Source organism: Haematobia irritans, chromosome 3 (genome assembly GCF_050003625.1).
Source record: "Haematobia irritans isolate KBUSLIRL chromosome 3, ASM5000362v1, whole genome shotgun sequence".
Taxonomy (NCBI): domain Eukaryota; kingdom Metazoa; phylum Arthropoda; class Insecta; order Diptera; family Muscidae; genus Haematobia; species Haematobia irritans.
This window is the reverse complement of record NC_134399.1, coordinates 20,568,014-20,592,307: the sequence shown is the minus strand read 5'-3', so window position 1 is coordinate 20,592,307 and position 24,294 is coordinate 20,568,014. Positions and strand designations below refer to the sequence as shown.

Here is a 24,294-nt window from a genome sequence, read left to right as displayed (position 1 = left end):
TAGAAAGAAAATTTTAATAAAATTTTCTATTGAAATAAAATTTTGACAAAATTTTCTATAGAAATAATATTTTGACAAAATTTTTTATAAAAATAAAATTGTGATAAAATATTCTATAGAAATAGAATTTTGACAATATTTCCTATATAAATAAATTTTTGATAAAATTTTCTATAGAAAGTAAATTTTGACAAAACTTTCAATAAAAATAAAATTTTGACAAAATTTTATAGAAATAAAATTTTGATAAAATTTTCTATAGAAATAAAATTTTGATAAAATTTTTTATAGAATGTAAATTTTGACAAAACTTTCTATAGAAATAAAATTTTGATAAAACTTTCTATAGAGATAACATTTTGACAAAATTTTCTATAGAAATAAAATTTTCTAAAGTTATAAAATTCGGCCAATTTTTGAAATAAAATTTTGATAACATTTTCTATAGAAATAAAATTTTGACAAAATTTTTTATAGAAATAACATTTTTACAAAATTTTCTATAGAGATAACATTTTGACAAAATTTTCTATAGAAATAAAATTTTGACAAAAAGTTTATAGAAATAAAATTTTGATAAAATTTTCTATAAAAATAAAATTTTGATAAAATTTTCTATAAAAATAAAATTTTGATAAAATTTTCTATAGAAAGTAAATTTTGACAAAACTTTCAATAGAAAAAAAAATTGACAAAACTTTCCATAAAAATAAAATTTTGATAAAATTTTCTATAAAAAAATTTTGACAAAATTTTCTATAAAAAAGTTTTGACAAAATTTTCTATAAAAATAATTTTTTTGGCAAATTTTCTATAGAAATAAAATAAAATATTCACAAAATTTTTGCTAGAACATGAAATTTTGACAACATTTTTTCTATAGAAATAAAATGGGGACAAATTTTTTCTATAGATATAAAATTTTGACAAAATTTTCTACAGAAATAAAATTTTGACAAAACTTTCTATAGAAATAAAATTTTGACAAAATTTTCTATAGAAATAAAATTTTGACAAAATTTTCTATAGAAATAAAATTTTGACAAAATTTTCTATAGAAATAAAATTTTGACAAAATTTTATAGAAATAAAATTTTGACAAAACTTTCTACAGAAATAAAATTTTCTACAGAAATAAAATTTTGACAAAATTTTCTTTAGAAGGAACATTTTAATAAAATTTTCTATTGAAATAAAATTTTGACAAAATTTTCTATAGAAATAACATTTTGACAAAATTTTCTATGGAAATAAAATTTTGACAAAATTTTCTATAGAATGTAAATTTTGACAAAACTTTCTATAGAAATAAAATTTTGACAAAACTTTTCATAGAAATAAAATTTTGATAAAATTTTCTACAGAAATAAAATTTTGACAAAATTTTCTATAGAAATAAAATTTTGACAAAATTTTATAGAAATAAAATTTTGACAAAACTTTCTACAGAAATAAAATTTTCTACAGAAATAAAATTTTGACAAAATTTTCTTTAGAAGGAACATTTTAATAAAATTTTCTATTGAAATAAAATTTTGACAAAATTTTCTATAGAAATAACATTTTGACAAAATTTTCTATGGAAATAAAATTTTGACAAAATTTTCTATAGAAATAAAATTTTGAAAATATTTCCTATAGAAATAAATTTTTAATAAAATTTTCTATAGAAATACAATTTTACAAAAACTTTCTTTAGAATGTAAGTTTTGTTAAAAATTTGATCTAAAACTTAATTTTTAATACATTTGTGGCAAATTTTTCTATAGAAAGTAAATTTTGACAAAACTTTCAATAGAAATAAAATTTTGACAAAATTTTATAGAAATAAAATTTTGATAAAATTTTCTATAGAAATAAAATTTTGATAAAATTTTCTATAGAATGTAAATTTTGACAAAACTTTCTATAGAAATAAAATTTTGATAAAACTTTCTATAGAGATAACATTTTGACAAAATTTTCTATAGAAATAAAATTTTCTAAAGTTATAAAATTCGGCCAATTTTTGAAATAAAATTTTGATAACATTTTCTATAGAAATAAAATTTTGACAAAATTTTTTATAGAAATAACATTTTTACAAAATTTTCTATAGAGATAACATTTTGACAAAATTTTCTATAGAAATAAAATTTTGACAAAAAGTTTATAGAAATAAAATTTTGATAAAATTTTCTATAAAAATAAAATTTTGATAAAATTTTTTATAGAAAGTAAATTTTGACAAAACTTTCCATAGAAAAAAAAAATTTTGACAAAACTTTCCATAAAAAAAATTTTGACAAAATTTTCTATAAAAATAATGTTTTTGCCAAATTTTCTATAGAAATAAAATAAAATATTCACAAAATTTTTGTTAGAACATGAAATTTTGACAACATTTTTTCTATAAATATAAAATGGGGACAATTTTTTTCTATAGATATAAAATTTTGACAAAATTTTCTACAGAAATAAAATTTTGACAAAACTTTCTATAGAAATAAAATTTTGACAAAATTTTCTATAGAAATAAAATTTTGACAAAATTTTCTATAGAAATAAAATTTTGACAAAATTTTCTATAAAAATAAAATTTTGACAAAATTTTTACATTAGACATAAATTTTTTACAAAATGTTCTATAGAAATAAAATTTTGACAAATTGTTTTATAAGAATAAAATTTTGACAAAATTTTTCATAGAAGTACAATTTTGACAAAATTTTCTATAAAAATTTTGACTAAATTTTTTCTATACATATCATATTTTGACAACATTTTTCCGATAGATATAAAATTTTGGCAACATTTTGTATAGACAAAACATTTTCTGTAGAAGTAAAACTTTGACAAAATTTTTTCTAAAGATAAAAAAATTTTGAAAAAAAATTATATAGATATAAAATTTTGCCAAATTTTCTTCTATAGACATAAAAAATTGTACAAAAATGTCTTTAAAAATAAAATGTTCACAACATTTTTTCTATAGAAATAAAAAGAAAAAATTTTTTAGACATATAATTTTGACAGAATTTTTTTTTAAATATAAAATTTTGACATTTTCTATAAAAATAAAATTTTGGCAACATTTTCTATAAAAAAATTTTGACAAAATTTTCTACAAAAATAATGTTTTGACCAAATTTTCTACAAAAATAAAACTTTGACAAAATTTTTCTATAGAAATAAAATTTTGACAAAATTTTTTCTATATATAAAATTGAGACATTTTTTTTTCTATAGATATAAAATTTTGACAACATTTTCTATAGAAATAAAATTTTGGCAAAATTTTCTACAGGAATAAAATTTTAACAAAACTTTCTATAGAAATAAAATTTTGATAAAATTATCTATAGAAATGAAATTTTGACAAAATTTTCTATAGAAATAACATTTTGACAAAATTTTCTATAGAAATAAAATTTTGACAAAATTTTCTATAGAAACAAAATTTTGATAAAATTTTCTAAGAAATACAATTTTGACAAAATTTTATAGAAAAAAAATTTGATAAAGTTTTCTATAGAATTAAAATTTTGACAAAATTTTATGGAAATAAAATGTTGATAAAACTTTCTATAGAAATAAAATTTTTATAAAATTTTATTTAGAATTTAATTTTGACAAAACTTTCTATAGAAATAAAATTTTGACAAAACTTTCTATAGAAATAAAATTTTGATTAAATATTCTATAGAAATAAAATCTTGACAAAGTTTTCTATAGAAATAACATTTTGATAAAATTTTCTATAGAAATAAAATTTTGACAAAAATTTCCATAGTAGTAAAATTTTGATAAAACTTTCTACAGAAATAAAATTTTGATAAAATTTTCTACAGAAATACAATTTTGATAAAATTTTCTACAGAAATAAAATTTTGACAAAATTTTCTATAGAAAGAAAATTTTAATAAAATTTTCTATTGAAATAAAATTTTGACAAAATTTTCTATAGAAATAATATTTTGACAAAATTTTTTATAAAAATAAAATTGTGATAAAATATTCTATAGAAATAGAATTTTGACAATATTTCCTATATAAATAAATTTTTGATAAAATTTTCTATAGAAAGTAAATTTTGACAAAACTTTCAATAAAAATAAAATTTTGACAAAATTTTATAGAAATAAAATTTTGATAAAATTTTCTATAGAAATAAAATTTTGATAAAATTTTCTATAGAATGTAAATTTTGACAAAACTTTCTATAGAAATAAAATTTTGATAAAACTTTCTATAGAGATAACATTTTGACAAAATTTTCTATAGAAATAAAATTTTCTAAAGTTATAAAATTCGGCCAATTTTTGAAATAAAATTTTGATAACATTTTCTATAGAAATAAAATTTTGACAAAATTTTTTATAGAAATAACATTTTTACAAAATTTTCTATAGAGATAACATTTTGACAAAATTTTCTATAGAAATAAAATTTTGACAAAAAGTTTATAGAAATAAAATTTTGATAAAATTTTCTATAAAAATAAAATTTTGATAAAATTTTCTATAAAAATAAAATTTTGATAAAATTTTCTATAGAAAGTAAATTTTGACAAAACTTTCAATAGAAAAAAAAATTGACAAAACTTTCCATAAAAATAAAATTTTGATAAAATTTTCTATAAAAAAATTTTGACAAAATTTTCTATAAAAAAGTTTTGACAAAATTTTCTATAAAAATAATTTTTTTGGCAAATTTTCTATAGAAATAAAATAAAATATTCACAAAATTTTTGCTAGAACATGAAATTTTGACAACATTTTTTCTATAGAAATAAAATGGGGACAAATTTTTTCTATAGATATAAAATTTTGACAAAATTTTCTACAGAAATAAAATTTTGACAAAACTTTCTATAGAAATAAAATTTTGACAAAATTTTCTATAGAAATAAAATTTTGACAAAATTTTCTATAGAAATAAAATTTTGACAAAATTTTATAGAAATAAAATTTTGATAAAATTCTCTATAGAAATATAATTTTGATAAAATTTTCTATAGAATGTAAATTTTGACAAAACTTTCTATAGAAATAAAATTTTGACAAAACTTTTCATAGAAATAAAATTTTGATAAAATTTTCTACAGAAATAAAATTTTGACAAAATTTTCTATAGAAATAAAATTTTGACAAAATTTTATAGAAATAAAATTTTGACAAAACTTTCTACAGAAATAAAATTTTCTACAGAAATAAAATTTTGACAAAATTTTCTTTAGAAGGAACATTTTAATAAAATTTTCTATTGAAATAAAATTTTGACAAAATTTTCTATAGAAATAACATTTTGACAAAATTTTCTATGGAAATAAAATTTTGACAAAATTTTCTATAGAAATAAAATTTTGAAAATATTTCCTATAGAAATAAATTTTTAATAAAATTTTCTATAGAAATACAATTTTACAAAAACTTTCTTTAGAATGTAAGTTTTGTTAAAAATTTGATCTAAAACTTAATTTTTAATACATTTGTGGCAAATTTTTCCAAAAATTTTGATAGATTATTTTTAGCACGAGTGGCAACCGAGCACCGGTCACCCGAATTAACTTCTTGAAGGGATGTAGGGTGCATCTATCACCCAAACTGCTTGCAACTAGAAGTAAAATTTCCCCTCATATGAAAGTTGTTATTTCATTTATGATTCGACCTGGCCGCACTTACAGCCGTTGGTACTTTTTGTTTGAATAAGACATTTGGAATATTTATTCCCGATAGAAAATGGTCTGTAAACAGACTCCTTTAATTTTTTATACCCACCACCATAGAATGGTGACGGGGGTATAATAATTATACCCACCACCATAGAATGGTGACGGGGGTATAATAAGTTTGTCATTCCGTTTGTAACGCATCGAAATATCGATTTCCGACTATATAAAGTATATATATTCTTGATCAGGGAGAAATTCTAAGACGATATAACGATGTCCGTCTGTCCGTCTGTCTGTCTGTCTGTCTGTCTGTCTGTTGTAATCACGCTACAGTCTTCAATAATGAAGCAATCGTGCTGAAATTTTGCACAAGCTCGTCTTTTGTCTGCAGGCAGGTCAAGTTCGAAGATGGGCTATATCGGTCCAGGTTTTGATATAGTCCCCATATAAACCGACCTCCCGATTTGGGGTCTTGGGCTTATAGAAATCGTAGTTTTTATCCAATTTGCCTGAAATTTGAAATCTAGAGGTATTTTATGACCATAAAGAGGTGTGCCAAAAATGGTGAGTATCGGTCCACGTTTTGGTATAGCCCCCATATAGACCGATCTCCCGATTTTACTTCTTGGGCTTATAGAAACCGCAGTTTTTATTCAATTTACTTGAAATTGGAAATCTAGAGGTATTGTAGGACCACAAATACGTGTGCCAAAAATTGTGAGTATCGGTCCATATTTTGGTATAGCCCCCATATAGACCGATCTCCCGATTTTACTTCTTGGGCTTATAGAAAACGCAGTTTTTATTCAATTTACCTGAAATTGGAAATCTAGAGGTATTGTAGGACCACAAATACGTGTGCCAAAAATTGTGAGTATCGGTCCATATTTTGGTATAGCCCCCATATAGACCGATCTCCCGATTTTACTTCTTGGGCTTATAGAAACCGCAGTTTTTATTCAATTTATCTGAAATTGGAAATCTAGAGGAATTGTAGGACCACAAATATGTGTGCCAAAAATTGTGAGTATCGGTCCATATTTTGGTACAGCCCCCATATAGACCGATCTCCCGATTTTACTTCTTGGGTTTATAGAAACCGCAGTTTTTATTCAATTTACCTGAAATTGGAAATCTAGAGGTATTGTAGGACCACAAATACGTGTGCCAAAAATTGTGAGTATCGGTCCATATTTTGGTATAGCCCCCATATAGATCGATCTCCCGATTTGGGGTCTTGGGCTTATAGAAACCGTAGTTTTTATCCAATTTGTCTGAAATTGGAAATCTAGAGGTATTTTAGGACCATAAAGAGGTGTGCCGAAAATGGTGAGTATCGGTCCATATTTTGGTATAGCCCCCATATAGACCAATTTCCCAATTTTACTTCTTGGGCTTCTAGAATCCGAAGTTTTTATTCTATTTGCCTGAAATTGGAAATCTAGAGGTATTTTCGGGTCACAAAGAGGTGTGCCGAAAACGGTGAGTATCAGTCCATATTTTAGTATAGCCCCCATAAGAACGATCTCCCGATTTAACTCCTTGGGTTTCTAGAAACCGTAGTTTTTATCTGATATGCCTGAAATTGTAAATATTCTGGTATTTTAGGCTCACAAAAACGTGTATCGGATTAAGTTTTTGTCGGTCCATTTGGTAATGCCTCCATATAGACCGACTTCACTTCTTGAGGGTGTAGAAGGCGCACTGATCATGAAAATTGCTTGAAACTCAATGTAAAATTTCCAGATTTTACTTCTACAGATTTAAGATTTCAAATCAAGACGTTATTTTATAATTTTCTTGCACACTTACAAGAGATGTTAATGATTCCTCTAAACCTCAAACAAAAATGGTTCTTATAAATCCAGAATCTGATATAGTCCTCATAGGTGAAATCTTTAAATTTATCTTCGGGTAGTGTCCTCAAGCCCTCCTGAAATTTCAAAGGAAACCCTAATATTTGGTTCATGGTGGTGGGTATTTAAGATTCGGCCCGGCCGAACTTACTGCTGTATATACTTGTTTTTAATTTGTATACTCATTGTTCCAAATTGGATGGGAAAAAGTAGGTTTTGGCGGTTAGGGCAGAATTGATTGATATTGTAGAAGTACCCTCGTATTCCACACGCGATGATAATACATTTCCAATTTGTTACATTTAATATTCCTATTTCCTTTGTAGGAATTTATTTTTGCAATCACAGAATTATATATAAATTTGGTCTTTTATCTATCCCAAAACTGTAGTCTTACAAATGAGGCATATTTTACAAATCTGACATTTATTTAATGATTCTTTTTTCTTCTGAAAAAAAATGCAAATGGCCATTTATAATTTTCTTCAATATTTATGTAAACAATTTTTTGTATTTACCACAATGAATGAGGAAAATAAATAACCCTTTTTTGTTGGTGTCTGCCACCCAGAAACCATTTATGATAATTTCTTCATTTTGTCATGCCACACCATCACGAGTACGGCTAACTACACCTGAGGCAGGAAATGCAAATAATTACCATGGATAAAATATTAAACCAAATCCTAAATTGAAAATGCCAATAATTATTGGTATTGCCTCCACCCCGAAAAAATGCAGTTGGGGAAAAAATATTTCCGCCTTAACGTTTTTTTTTTTTTTTTTTTTTAACAAAAGACATTTTGGCTTCATTAGGTGTAAAATGTTCAAGCAGTCATTATTTTTTTTTTCAACTATAACTCAAAATAATAAAACCACAAAAACTGTTTACAAATCGAATAAAATAAATAAATGTTTTCTGTTTACTTGTATTTCTTTCACTGTATGGCAAAAAAAATTGGGGTCACTTGACTGTTTACCGATAAAAGCCAACAGGTGATGTTATGCGAGGCAAAAAGGTGCGAAAAATGCTTTCGCAGTTATATTTAATGGGAATTTAATAAAATGAGCAGACTACTTAGTATACCTATATTAAATGTATTTCTGATCGAAAGCGAATTTACTTTAAGAATTAGCTACGATTTCTCTTTTTCTTTTTGTGTATACAAAAATATTGTTAATAAGTATTTGATTGTTTATTAGAGTGTCCCGGTAAAAATAAAGGGAATAATGATTTTTAGCAATTTAATATAAATTGACAATATTGCCTGATATAACAAATTAAGCGACTCCAATTTTAGGACAACATAATGCTGAGGGCAAAATTTTATTTAAATAAACAATTTTAATTAAAATAAAGTTTATAATCTTTGTTAAAGTCGTACGTCTTTGAAGTAAGACCAATTTTCTTGAGTATAAAGAATAACATTTTTGCGTTAAAGAAAATACTCTTTAAATTAATTAATATTTAGATTAATACTTCAAATATGAGCAAAGGCCTATTTTGAAGATTTTGTATTCAATCACCATGTGATTGATAAAACATTGTCAAAATTGTCTACAGAAATAATTATTTGCTAAAATTTTCTATAGAAATAAAATTTTGAGAAAATATTTTGCAGGAATAAAATTTAGACAAAGTTTTTACAGAAATAAAATTTATACAAATTTTTTAGAGAAATAAAATTTTGACAAAATTTTACATAGAAATAAAATTTTGACAAAATGTTGTAAAGAAATTTTTTTTTAAATACTATAGAAAAAAAAATTATGACAAAATTTTCCATAGAAATAAAATTTTGACAAAATTATCTATAGAAATAAAATTTTGAATTTTTTTTGTAAAGAAATAAAATTTTGACAAAATTTTCTATAGAAATAAAATTTTGACAAAATTCTCCATAGAAATAAAATTTTGACAAAATTTTCTATAGAAATAAATTTTGACAAAATTTTCTTTGGAAATAAAATTTTGACAAAATTTTATTTGGAAATAAAATTTTAACAAATTTTTCTATAGAAATAAAATTTTGACAAAATTTTTCTGTAGAAATAAATTTTTGAAAAAATTTTCTATGGAAATAACATTTTGAAAAAAATTTCTATAGAAATAACATTTTAATTAAATTTTCTATAGAAATAAAATTGTGACAAATTTTCTACAGAAATAAAATTTTGACAAAATGTTCTAAAGATTTTTTTTTTTTAAATACTATAGAAATAAAATTTTGACAAAATTTTCCATAGAAATAAAATTTTGACAAAATTATCTATAGAAATAAAATTTTGAAAATTTTCTCTATAGAAATAAAATTTTGACAAAATTTTCTTTGGAAATAAAATTTTGACAAAATTTTTCTATAGAAATAAATTTTTGACTAAATTTTCTATAGAAATAACATTTTGACAAAATTTTCTATAGAAATAAAATTTTGACAAAATTTTCTATAGAAATAAAATTTTGATAAAATTTTCTACAGAAATAAAAATTTCTACAGAAATAGACTATTGAAAAAAATTATCTGGGAGCCACCGTGGTGCAATGGTTCGTATGCCCTCCTTGCTCACTCAAGGTCGTGGGTTCGATTCCTGCTTCGACCGAACACCAAAAAGTTTTTAGCGGTGGATTATCTCACCTCAGTAATGAGGGTTTCAAAGCTTCTCTAAGTGGTTTCACTGCAATGTGGAACGCCGTTCGGACTCGGTTATTAAAAGGAGGTCTCTTGTCATTGAACTTAACATGAAATCGGGCAGCACTCAGTGACAAGAGAGAAGTTCATCAATGTGGTATCACAATGGACTGAATAGTCTAAGAGAGCCTGAGACATCGGGCTGCCACCTAACCTAAAATTTTCCATAGATATACAATTTTGACAAAATTTGCTATAGAAATAAAATTTTGACAAAAGTTTTTATAATAATAAATAAAATTTTGACAAGATTTTCTATAAAACTGTGACAAAATTTTCTATAGAAATTAATTTTTGACAAAATTTTCTATAGAAATAAAATTTTGACAAAATTTTCTATAGAAATAAAATTTTGACAAAATTTTCTATAGAAATAAAATTTTGACAAAATGTTCTATAGAAATAAAATTTTGACAAAATTTTCTATAGAAATAAAATTTTGACAAAATTTTCTAATTTTGATAAAAACTTTTATAAAAATAAAATTTTGACAAAATTTTCTATAGATATAAAATTTTGACAAAATATTCTATAGCAATAAAATTTTGACAAAATATTCTATAGAAATAAAATTTTTACAAAATTTTCTATAGAAATAAAATTTTAACAAAATTTTCTATAGAAATAAAATGTTGACAAAATTTTCTATAGAAATAAAATTTTGATAAAATTTTCTACAGAAATAAAAATTTCTACAGAAATAGACTATTGACAAAATTTTGTGGGAGCCACCGTGGAGCAATGGTTAGCATGCCCTCCCTGCATACTCAAGGTCGTGGGTTCGATTCCTGCTTCGATATATTGTATATCTAAAATTTTCCATAGATACACAATTTTGACAAAATTTTCTATAGAAATAAAATTTGGACAAAATTTTCTACAGAAATAAAATTTTGACAAAATTTGCTATAGAAATAAAATTTTGACAAAATTTTCTATAGAAATAAAATTTTGCCGAAATTTTCTATAGAAATAAAGTTTTGACAAAATTTTCTATAGAAAAAAATGTTGACAAAATTTTCTATAGAAATAAAATGTTGACAAAGTTTTCTATAGAAATAAATTTTTGACAAAATTTTCTATAGATAAAAAATGTTGACAAAATATTCTATAGAAATAAAATTTTTACAAAATATTCTATAGAAATAAATTTTTTACAAAATTTGCAATAGAAATAAAATTTTGATAAAAACTTTTATAAAAATAAAATTTTGACAAAATTTGTTATAGAAATAAAATTTTGACAAAATTTGTTCTAGAAATAAAATTTTGACAAAATTTGTTATAGAAATAAAATTTTGACAAAATTTTTTTAGAAATAAAGTTTGAAAAAATTTTAACGAAATAAAAAGAATCAAAATCGAAAGATAGTTTTATACCAAGACCATAACTGTTGTTTATAATATCGATATTTGTAGCTTATTCCAATATTATTAAACACTTGAATCTAATATTAATTTCTATTCTCTATCTTCCTCTTTTCAGGAATAAACTTTAACATCGGAATTTCGTTTAGCTTATAATGAACTGTGAGTATTGATTTTTTTGTTTTTTGCTTCTCATTTTTGTGGTTAAATTTACGCTTAATTATTATAATTTGCTACTTTAAAAAAAATTTAAGACAATGATGATTTGCACATTGTAAAAATAAATTCGAAAGAAGTTCGCATAACACCGCGATATTTCATCGCGTATTTTGGTGTTCGTCTACCTATCAGGATTTTAAGTAGTACTCATTCTATATATTATTTGTTCTTCACCGACATCAATTTTTCTTTAATTAGATCACATATTCCCACTATCATTGTACATCCTCATCAAAACTTGAGTACCCCTAATCGATTAAATGCAAAACTTTAAATAAGCCGATTTATTATGAATGGTTTGAAAATAAAAGTGATTGCCAAACATAAACTATAAAATTCAATCAAAAACAAAATAGTTTCCGGATTTTCATAGTTTTTAGAATGACAAACATTTTTTTCTAAAGTAGCCAATGGCACTAGAGTAAATCAAATTTAAGCCATGATAAAGCAATTTTTTTGTGAGAATTTTTTTGTTTCTACCAAGTGGTAGTCCATATTAGTAAACAGTACAAAGAATTGTATTTTGCTTTTCAAAGCGTGGCCAAATAATTTTGAAATAAGTGATCGGGAAATTGGAGTAGACAAGCTTCTTAGCAAAACATATAGAGAAAACAAAAATTATTGATTTGTGGATTTTATTGAAAAAACATTCCGAGTTCCATAATTAATTAACTCATTGTCAACTTTAAATGATAGATAATGTGCTACAGGGCTAATGGGTGTCCTCCTTTTTTCTATTTTTATTTCTATAGAAAATTTTGTCAAAATTATATTTCTATAGAAAATTTTGTCAAAATTATATTTCTATAGCAATTTTTTGTCAAAATTTTATTTCTATAGAAAATTTTGTCATAATTTTATTTCTATAGAAAATTTTGTCAAACTTTTATTTCTATAGAAAATTTTGTCAAAATTATATTTCTATAGAAAATTTTGTAAAAATTTTATTTCTATAGAAAGTTTTCTTAAAATTTTATTCCTATAATGAAGTTTATTTCTATAGAGAATTTTGTTAAAATTTTATTTAATACTGAATTTTATCATAATTTTATTTTTATAAAAAATTTTGTGAAGATTTTATTTCTATAGAAAATTTTGTCAAAATTTTATTCATATAGAAAATGTTCTCAAAATTTTATTCATATAGAAAATGTTGTCAACTTTTATTTCTTTAGAAAATTCGGTCAAATTTTATTTCTAGAGAAAATTCTGTCAACATTTTATTTGTATAGAAAATTTTGTCAAAATTTTATTTCTATAGAAAATTTTATTAAAAATTTTTTTATTTGCTATAGAAATAAAATATTCACAAAATTTTCTACAGAAATAAAATTTTGTCAAAATTTTATCTCTATAGAAAAATTTGTCAAAATTTTATTTCTATAGAAAATTTTGTCAAAATTTTATTTCTATAGAAAATTTTGTCAAAATTTTATTTCTATAGAAAATTTTGTCAAAATTTTATTTCTATAGAAACTTTTGTCAAAAATTTTATTTCTATAAAAAGTTTTGTCAACATTTTATTTCTATAGCAAATTTGTCCAAATTTTATTTCTATAGAAAAATTTTGTCAAAATTTTATTTCTATACAAAATTTTGTTAATTTTTTGTTATTTGTATAGAAAATTTTATCATAATATTTTTTTCTATACAAAGTTTTCTCAAACTTTTATTTATTTGCTATACAAATAAAATATTCACAAAATTTTCTACAGAAATAAAATTTTGTCAAAATTTTATCTCTATAGAAAAATTTGTCAACAATTTATTTCTAAAGAAAATTTTGTCCAAATTTTATTTCTATAGAAAATTTTGTCAAAATTTTATTTCTATAGAAAATTTTGTCAAAATTTTATTTCTATAGAAAATTTTGTCAAAATTTTATTTCTATAGAAACTTTTGTCAAAAATTTTATTTCTATCAAAAATTTTGTCAACATTTTATTTCTATAGCAAATTTGTCAAAATTCTATTTCTATAGAAAATTTTGTCAAAATTTTCTTTCTATAGAAAATTTTGTCAAAATTTTATTTCTGCAGAAAATTGGTCAAAATTTTATTTCTATAGAAAATTTTGTCAAAATTTTATTTTTATAGAAAATTTTGTCAAAATTTTATTTCAATGCAAAAATTTGCAAAAATTTTAGTTCTATAGCAAATTTTGTCAAAATTGTATTTCCATAAAAAGTTGTGTAAAAATTTTATTTCTATACAAAATTTTGTAAAAATTTTATTTCTATAGAAATTTTTGTCAAAATTATTTATGTAGAAAATTGGTCAAAATTTTATTTCTATAGAAAATTTTGTCAAAATTTTCTTTCTATAGAAAATTTTGTCAAAATTTTATTTCTGTAGAAAATTGGTCAAAATTTTATTTCTATAGAAAATTTTGTCAAAATTTTATTTTTATAGAAAGTTTTGTCAAAATTTTATTTCTATAGGACATTTTTTCAAAATTTTATTTCTATAGGAAATTTTGTCAAAATTTTATTTCTATAGGAAATTTTGTCAAAATTTTATTTATGTAAAAAATTTTGTCAAAATTTTATTTCTATAGAAAATTTTGTCAAAATTTTATTTCTATAGAAAATTTTGTCAATATTTTATTTCTATAGAAAATTTTGTCAAAATTTTAGTTTTATAGAAAATGTTGTAAAAATTTTATTTCTATAAAGCCTTTTCTCGAAATTTTATTTCTACAGAAAATTTTGCCAAATTTTTATTTCTGTAGAAAATTTTTATTTCTATAGAAAATTTTTGTGAACATTTTATTTCTATAAAAAATTTTCTCAAAATGTTATTTCTATAGGAAACTTTGTCAAAAATTTATTTCTATAGAAAATTTTGTCAAAATTTTATTTCTATAAAAAATTTTCTCAAAATTTTACTTTTATAGAGAATTTTGTCAAAATTTTATTTCTATAATGAATTTAGTCAAAATTTTATTTCCATAGAAAATTTTTCATAATTTCATTTCTATAGCAAATTTTGCAAAATTTTATTTCTATAGAAAATTTTGTCCAAATTATATTTCTATCAAAAATTTTGTCTAAATTTTTTTTCTATAGAAAATTTTGTCAAAATTGTATGTGTATAGATAATTTTGTCAAAGTTTTATTTCTATAGAAAATTCTGTCAAAATTTTATTTCTGTATAAAATTTTATAAAAATTTTATTTCTATAATGAATTTTGTAAAAATTTTTATTTCTTTTGAACATTTTGTCAAAATTTTATTTTTGTAGAAAATTTTGTCAAAATTTTATTTATGTAGAAAATTTTCTCAAAATTTTATTTCTACAGAGAATTTTGTCAAAATTTTATTTCTATAGAAAATTTTGTCAAAAGTTTATTTATGTAGAAAATTTTGTCAAAACTTTATTTCTAAAGAAAATTTGGCAAAATTTTATTTCTATAGCAAATTTTGCAAAATGTTATTTCTATAGAAAATTTTGTCCAAATTATATTTCTATCAAAAATTTTGTCTAAATTTTATTTCTATAGAAAAGTTTGTCAAAATTGTATGTGTATAGATAATTTTGTCAAAGTTTTATTTCTGTAGAAAATTCTGTCAAAATTTTATTTCTGTATAAAATTTTGTAAAAATTTTATTTCTATAATGAATTTTGTAAAAATTTTTATTTCTGTTGAAAATTTTGTCAAAATTTTATTTTTGTAGAAAATTTTGTCAAAATTTTATTTATGTAGAAAATTTTCTCAAAATTTTATATCTACAGAGAATTTTGTCAAAATTTTATTTCTATATTAAATTTTGTCAAAAGTTTATTTATGTAGAAAATTTTTCAAAATTTTATCTATGTAGAAAATTTTTCAAAATTTTATTTCTATAGAAAATTTTGTCAAATTTTATTTCTATAGAAAATTTTGTCAAAATTTTATTTTTATAGAAAATGTTGTAAAAATTTTATTTCTATAAAACTTTTTCTCGAAATTTTATTTCTATAGAGAATTTTGTTAAAATTTTATTTCTATAGAAAATTTTGTCAAAATTTTATTAAAATTTTGTCAAAATATTATTTCTATAGAAAATTTTCTCAAAATTTTATTTCAATAAAAAATTTTGTCAACATTTTATTTCTATAGAAAATTTTCTCCAAATTTTATTTCTATAGAAAAACTTGTCATAATTTGATTGTACATATATTATAATATCGGGAAAAATACACAATTAACATACAATATTTTTAATTATTTTTGTTTAGTTTGATAGACATTTAATGTCTATATGCACAAAAAATAATTACTACAATTTACCTTTTAAAAAGCCAGATTTTCTACTCTTCCCATATGAGCGAAAATTATCTTAAATGCTTCGCACCATAACGCATCAGTTGAATGAACTTTGAAAATTGAAAAACTAAATACACCATGAAATACATTCACACAGACTACAGAGACTTCAGCTGAATACGTAACTTCCCGAAAAAAAAAACATATTTAAGCATAAATCTTCATAAAATCATAACCATGGTAATTGGCCTTTTAAAGTATTAAAGAAAATGTTATTGTTGGGTATAGGCGAAAAACAAAAAACTGTTTTCTTTTAGCCGCTTAAACGAAAAAATAAAAAAATATTAAAACTTAAATAAAAACCTCTTAATAGGGGATTTTACTTATTTATTGGATTTTTTTCATAACCTGAAGTTTCAGTGCTCATCCTTGGTTTATAATATATTTTTTGTTGTTTTAATTTGCAAAAATTTTCCATATTGGATTTTCCTATCCCAGTCAAGACGTGTTTTTTTTTTAGATTTCATGTGATGGTAGTTAAAGTTGATACCATCAACCACAGTATTAAAGCCTTTGGCTTTTAACTTATCGATGGTCATCATAAAAAAAGAAAATTTTCATTGCTTGTAATAGGAAGCAAGACATGTCTTGTTATACCCCTCTTAGGAAACCAAAGCAAATTGACATAATTGATAGTTGTAACTATCTACTATAAATCAAATAAGGGCTTTACATTGGAAATGGAAACAAGTATATACGGCCGCAAGTTCGGCCAGGCCGAATCTTATGTACCCACCACCATGGATTGCGTAGAAACTTCTACGAAAGACTGTCATCCACAATCGAATTGCTTGGGTTGTGGTATCTTAAAACTTCTTATTCCTGCATGGTTGTTGGATACCATATACTAACATCACGTACCAAATTTCAACCGAATGGGAAGTATTTTGCTCTTCCAAGGGGCTCTGGAGGTCAAATCTGGGGATCGGTTTATATGGGGCCTATATATAATTATGGACCGATATCGACCAATTTTTGCATGGGAGTTTGAGGCCATATATTAACACCACGTACCAAATTTCAACTGAATCAGATGAATTTTGGTCTTCCAAGAGGTTCCGGAGGTCAAATCTGGTGATCGGTTTATATGGGGGCTATATATAATTATGAGCCGATGTGGACCAATTTGTGCATGGTTGTTAGAGACCATATACTAACATCACGTACCAAATTTCAGCCATATCGGATGAAATTTGCTTCTCTTAGAGGCCTCGCAAGCCAAGTCGGGGGATCGGTTTATATGGGGGCTATATATAATTATGGACCGATGTGGATCAATTTTTGCATGGTTGTTCGAGACCATATACTAACACCATGTACCAAATTTCAGCCGGATCGGATGAAATTTGCTTCTCTTAGATGCCTCGCAAGCCAAATCGGGGGATCGGTTTATATGGGGGCTATATATAATTATGGACCGATGTGGACCAATTTTTGCATGGTTGTTAGAGACCATATACTGACACCATGTACCAAATTTCAGCCGGATCGGATGAAATTTGCTTCTCTTAGAGGCCTCGCAAGCCAAATCGGGGAATCGGTTTATATGGGGGCTATATATAATTATGGACCGATGTGGACCAATTTTTGCATGGTTGTTAGAGACCATATACTAACACCATGTACCAAATTTCAGCCGGATCGGATGAAATTTGCTTCTCTTAGGGGCCTCGCAAGCCAAATCGGGGGATCGGTTTATATGGGGGCTATATATAATTATGGACCGATGTGAACCAATATTTGCATGGTTGTTAGAGACCATATACTAACACCATGTACCAAATTTCAGCCGGATCGGATGAAATGTGCTTCTCTTAGAGGCCTCGCAAGCCAAATTTTGGGGTCCGTTTATATGGGGGCTATACGTAAAAGTGGACCGATATGGCCCATTTGCAATACCATCCGACCTACATCAATAACAACTACTTGTGCCAAGTTTCAAGTCGATAGCTTGTTTCGTTCGGAAGTTAGCGTGATTTCAACAGACGGACGGACGGACGGACGGACGGACGGACGGACATGCTCAGATCGACTCAGAATTTCACCACGACCCAGAATATATATACTTTATGGGGTCTTAGAGCAATATTTCGATGTGTTACAAACGGAATGACAAAGTTAATATACCCCCCATCCTATGGTGGTGGGTATAAAAAGAAGGAATAAAGCAAAAGAACTGTAAAGCAAGATGCATAAAATCACAATTTAGTTTTAGTTTACTTAAATTTAATTTAATTTTTGTTTTGCGTATGAGGATGGGATAATGCTTTATGCACCTGACACTGCATCCGTATGTCGTGTGCCGGACTCCGTCACAGTTGACGATACCTGCTAAAAACCATCCTGTCTAACCTCGGGGTATTGTTCCCACCTCGGAACCGCTTTCGCATTACCCTGTGGTGGATAATGCCCATCTCTTCTTAGGCTGTGTTCATACTCCCGCTTTCGTTTATCGCATCGCCAGATCCATGTCTTCTTCTTGCGAAGAACGTATTCTGCATATCTACATACAACCTCCCAGTGCCTCTCATTTAGTAACATTTTATTGACTATATTTCGGGGGAGATACGGCCGATCTCATTTTCCACTTCCCTGGGTCATTCTCTCTATCAGCTACATTTGAAAAAGATGTGTTTTGCATCATCAACAATCTCTACCTCCTCGTATATGCACGTATTCGTACTGCATTTCCCCATAGGGTTCAAATATTTACGAAAATAGCCATAGTCGTATAGTGTCGGTGTTATATAGTAGTTCACTTCGCCGTGTTTTCTTTCTCGCCATACTCCGATATCTGTTATAAGCCGATATGTCCACCTGAATCCTCTTTTGTTTCTCCAGCGTTCTTGTCATTTCTCTATTGTTTCTCGCTGGATGTCTTCTATCGGGTTTGCTGCGCCCTGTTAGTTGGCAAGAAAAATCTTCCTCCGCTCAGGTGCCTGAAGGTCTATTGGGATCATTTCCGCTAGCACTAGTACAACGTCTCCCGATATGGCCCATAGAATTGAAATATTTACGAAAATAGCCACAGTCGGATAGTGTCTGGGTTATATAGTAGTTCACTTCGCCGTGTTTTCTTTCGCGCCATACTCGGATATCTGTTATAAGCCGATATGTCAACCTGCATCTTCTTTCGTTTCTCCAGCGTTCTTGTCATTTCTCTATTGTGTCCCGCTGGATGTCTTCTATCGGGTTTGCTGCGCCCTCTTAGTTGGCAAGAAAAATCTTCCTCCTCTCAGGTGTCTGAAGGTCTATTGGGATCATTTCCGCTATCACTAGTACAACGTCACCCGATGTTGTGCGGTACGCATTTCTCCATAGGATTCAAATATTTACGAAAATAGCCGTGGCCGGATAGCGTCTGTGTTATATAGTAGTTCACGTCGCCGTGTTTTCTTTCTTGCCATACTCGGATATCTGTTATAAGCCGATATGTCCACATGCATCTTCTTTCATTTCTCCATGGTTCTTGTCATTTCTCTATTGTTTCTCGCTGGATGTCTTCTGTCGGATTTGTCGCGTCCTGTTGGTTAGCAAGAAAAACCTTCCTCCGCTAATACGGCTTCTCCCGATACTGTGCGGTATGCATTTCCACATAGAGTTCAAATATTTACGAAAATAGCCATGGTCGGATAGTTTCTGGATTATATAGTAGTTCACTTCGGCGTGTTTTCTTTTTCGCCATACTCGGATATTTGTCGCCTCAGATATCCGAGTTTCTCCAGCGTTCTTGTCATTCCTCTATTTTTTCTCGCTGGATGTCTTCTCTCGGGGTGGTCGCGTCTTGTTGGTTGGCAAGAAAATTCTTCCTCCGCTCAGTTGCCTTAACGTCTATTGGTACCATTTCCGCTATCACTAGTACGGCTTCTCTCGATACTGTGCGGTAAGCTGATGTAACCCTCAGGGCTGCTGTTCTCTGCACAGAGAGAAGTTTATTGGCTCGGGATTTTCGTTGTAGTGACGGCGCCCAGATTTCAGATCAATATCAGAATATGATGTTTGTTGTCTCCATGAATATTTCCTTCTACTTGGGATGGCTCCTTTTAAGATTCTCTGTTGCTTAATAGCACATTTGCCTCGGCTGCTGGAAGGGAACCGATTGCTCTCTTCTGTTCTCTGAAGTTTACAGCTGTGAGACGAACAGTCATGTCTTCATTCGTTGCCTTCCTTACTTTCTTGATAGCCGCCCTAACTTCCTACTCTGCCGTGAGCATATCGAGGACTTGAAACTCTATGGTGACGTTTGTCTTAATGCTCTGTACCTCCGCTTCGTCCTTCGAGTACCCGTAATAGTTTCCCGGAAGGTTTCTTTATTTCCACCTTTCCCCATAACTATCTTCCTACTCTGCCGTGAGCGTATCGAGGTCTTGAAACTATGGTGACGTTTGTCTTAATGCTCTGTACCACTGCTTCGTCTTTCAGAGTACCCGTAATAGTTTCCCGGAAGGTTTCTTTATTTCCACCTTTCCCCATTACTAATAGTATAGATAAACTTTATGTTTTTCTGAATGTTTCGACTGCCTCCATTGGATTTACTTTCTCCCTTAAACTCCTCAGTTTAGCTATGTCCGTCACGAGGTTGTATAATAACGGCGTCAGATCGTTGCTTTATTGGTTTTAAATGTGATCTCTTTTCAACTTCTCCTCTTTTCTTCTAGAGAAAACTATTTCTACCGCCTTATTGTTCTCTTTCAAAGTCTGGGTGTCGTTTGCCTTTTTCTTTTGTTTCTTTCCCAGATTTGTCTCGGCTGTGCTCGGCGCACTTCACTTGTTTTTGGGAGTTTGCGAAATTTGGTTATCTAGGGTAAGATCCTGTTGCATCCTCTTCGGTATATTGGACTCTCTTTCTTTCTCTGCCGTCTTCCAGTTTCTTCGATAGTTGCCGATTACATCAAGCAGTTCATTAATCATGGAGACACCGTTTTGAACATCCTTACTAATGATCGCTTGCCTGCCTGTCGCTGCTTTCATTTCCCGAAGTACTGACCGACATTTCGCTAGGGCCTCTTCTTCTGATAGTAGTTCTCTCGTCTGCTACATTGGTCGTTGCAGTGTCTCAACTTAGAGTGGTTATCTGTGTCCGATAATATAGTTGCCCTTTATGTTCGGAGCCAGGTCGAGCAATTAACTGGATATCGTATCAACAGAACCTAGGTTAGGTTAGGTGGCAGCCCGATGTATCACATAGACTATTCAGTCCATTGTCATACCACATTGGTGAACTTCTCTCTTATCACTGAGTGCTGCCCGATTCCATGTTAAGCTCAATGACTAGGGACCTCCTTTTTATAGCCGAGTCCGAACGGCGTTCCACATTGCAGTGAAACCACTTAGAGAAGCTTTCAAACCCTCAGAAATGTCACCAGCATTACTGAGGTGGGATAATCCACCGCTGAAAAACTTTTTGGTGTTCGGTCGAAGAAGGAATCGAACCCACGACCTTGTGTATGCAAGGCCGACATGCTAACCATTGCACCAAGGTAGCTCAACAGAACCTACATTGCCAACTTAATGACACAGAGCATTCTCCAAGCCCTACCAGGTATTTAACGGGACGGTGGCGGTTGTGATATTAGCCTGAAAGCCATTTCCCTGAGATTTCACTCCCAGGTACTCAAGAAACATGATGCAATAACTCTCAGCTCTTTGCTTCTATTCCACTCCATAGTTCCAAATCAAAGTCCATATTCGTGATTCCATGTCAATACCATTTATATATTCTCATTATTTGATTAAGGAGTTCAGGGGGGCATCACTCTCCTTACTGCACAAGGGTGCCCTATAAATTTAATTTAATTTAAATACAACTTAATTTAGTTTTAAATCAAGTTAATTTAATTTAGATTGAACTCAAATTGAAATAGCGAAAAAATTTATTTTTAAAATTGAATTTTTAATTTTATTTTAATCTTAAATAAACTTTTCACTACCTTTTATTCCACTGTCTTCTTTCCTAAACTCCACTGTTTTTTTCATTTTTTATCATTATCACCATCGTCAGCGCATAATTATTTGGTATTAAATATAAGCCATTATTCCATTGATGTTCCTCCAATGGCCTTCTTGGTTATTCAGCCTGTGTCGCCTGTATAATATATCAAATTAAACCTTATGCAATATATAGCCCAAGACCAAGTTCTAATGCTTAATTATATAAAAATTTATTCTGTAAGAGAAAAATCAAAACAAACATAAAGGAATGGACAGAAATTTCTTACCACTATTATTTTATTTTGTTTTTTTTTTCTTTTTTAAATTTTATGCCATAGGAATTTTAATATTATTTATTCAGTGGGATGTTTTATTTAGCTTTGGGCCACGTTCGTAATCTAACGTTTGTTTCTTTGCAAAAGCTTATCATTATCGTTTCGTGATCTTTGAAACCATAGGAGGTAGGTAGATATGTTTGAACAATATTAGCTATAGAAGTCAAAGATTGATAAAATAGATTTTAATGAATTCCATAAAGATGACAGGCCCCATCGTAAATATGAGTTAGAAAAAAAAAACAAATGGATAAAATCCGTGATAACTCCACCCAGGGGGCTACAAAATCTCCAATTTTATGGCCAGATTTAATAACAAAAAATACAATAAATATAATTATGAAAATTTGTATAAAATATTCTTAGCAATAATAATTTTGTAACAAAGGTTTGGAATGAATTATACGATCACATAAAAATTCTTTTAATTTTAAATTAAAAAAAAAATAAGCAAATATGCAAATTTTGAAGCTTTGTTGATGGTCGAACACTCTTCAGATGATCTACGTAACTTCTGAGCTTATTAGATATCATTCACTACAGGAACAGGTAATCAGACATCTGAACCGCCTATTTACCATATCTTAGAGGCTCAAGTCATCTACTGTCTGCGAATTTTTTTTTCAGGATTAAGTATACATAAAAACATATGGATCCACAATGGTTCAATGGTTAGCATTTTCGCCTCGTATACAAAGGGTAATAAGTTCAATCCCCGTTTCGGTCGAATACGAAAAGATTTTCTTATACGAGTCTCATCTTGTGTTCTCATCAGTTTTTTTTTACCTTTAACAATGTCCCTATATCTTCGATGACTTCTTCAATTTGGCCTATTTAGCAAAAGCAGTATAATCCCGACGACGTTATGGTGATTGCACACCACACCAATAGTTTTTAATAGGTACCTATTACCATGATTTAGGAAACTCGTCGTAATAGGTACTCCAGTGTCAACTTCGACAAATCAAAACTATCTAATTCTAATTTATGTTAATTAATAATATGTTATCGAAGCCAAAACTTCAACCATTTCCTAAATGATTTAGTTCCTTTGTACATATGTATATGGCTCAGAAATATCCCCCATATCTCGTACGCTGAAAGTCTTGAGCAAGGAAACTTTGCAAGACTGTCTCCAGACAGTCTTGCATAGTTTCAGTTCAGCAGTTTTTAGTAGGTACCTATTACCATGATTTGGGAATATCATCGTAATAGGTATTCCCGTGCCAGATTCTACTATCTCAAAACTATTAATTTATACGAATTCGTTAAAGATTATCAAAGCATTGCGTCAAACCTCCGTGGTGCAATGGTTAGCATGCCCGCCTTGCATACACAAGGTCGTGGGTTCGATTCCTGCTTCGACCGAACACCAAAAAGTTTTTCAGCGGTGGATTATCCCACCTCAGTAATGCTGGTGACATTTCTGAGGGTTTCAAAGCTTCTCCAAGTGGTTTCACTGTAATGTGAAACGCCGTTCGGACTCGGCTATAAAAAGGAGGTCCCTTGTCATTGAGCTTAACATGGAATCGGGCAGCACTCAGTGATAAGAGAGAAGTTCACAAATGTGGTATCACAATGGACTGAATAGTCTAAGTGAGCCTGATACATCGGGCTGCCACCTAACCTAACCTATTGCGTCATACCTTAAACCCTTTCCCAAGAGGATTGATTTGGAGGTGTACGACTGATAAATATGCCGTTTGCTGGAAGTTTTGAGCAGAGAAAACTTTGAAAGCTTCAGAAAACAGAAGCCTGATATTTTGATCTCAATGCTACCTCACTTATTTTTTTGGAATCCAACCAACAACTACTGCCTTGTCGACAATGATCATAACTTGCGATTTCTCCATTTGTTCATTTTTCAACAAATGCTTGCATCCATGTTTTCAAGAATTTTTTTCTGTTTGGTCGATTTAGTAACGTCCTTATAATC

The 24,294-nt window shown here is 27.3% G+C and overlaps 1 protein-coding gene across 2 annotated transcripts in view; it reads left to right on the top strand.

The window, feature by feature from the left end:
- The window catches only part of LOC142230083 (uncharacterized), a 301,427-nt gene that overhangs the window by 92,389 nt on the left and 184,744 nt on the right, over positions 1-24,294 (top strand). For both annotated transcript variants that reach the window (XM_075300716.1, XM_075300710.1), the window contains exon 3: positions 11,685-11,728. The gene's annotated coding sequence lies outside the window, so the exon portion shown is untranslated. The remainder of the gene's footprint in view (positions 1-11,684; positions 11,729-24,294) is intronic.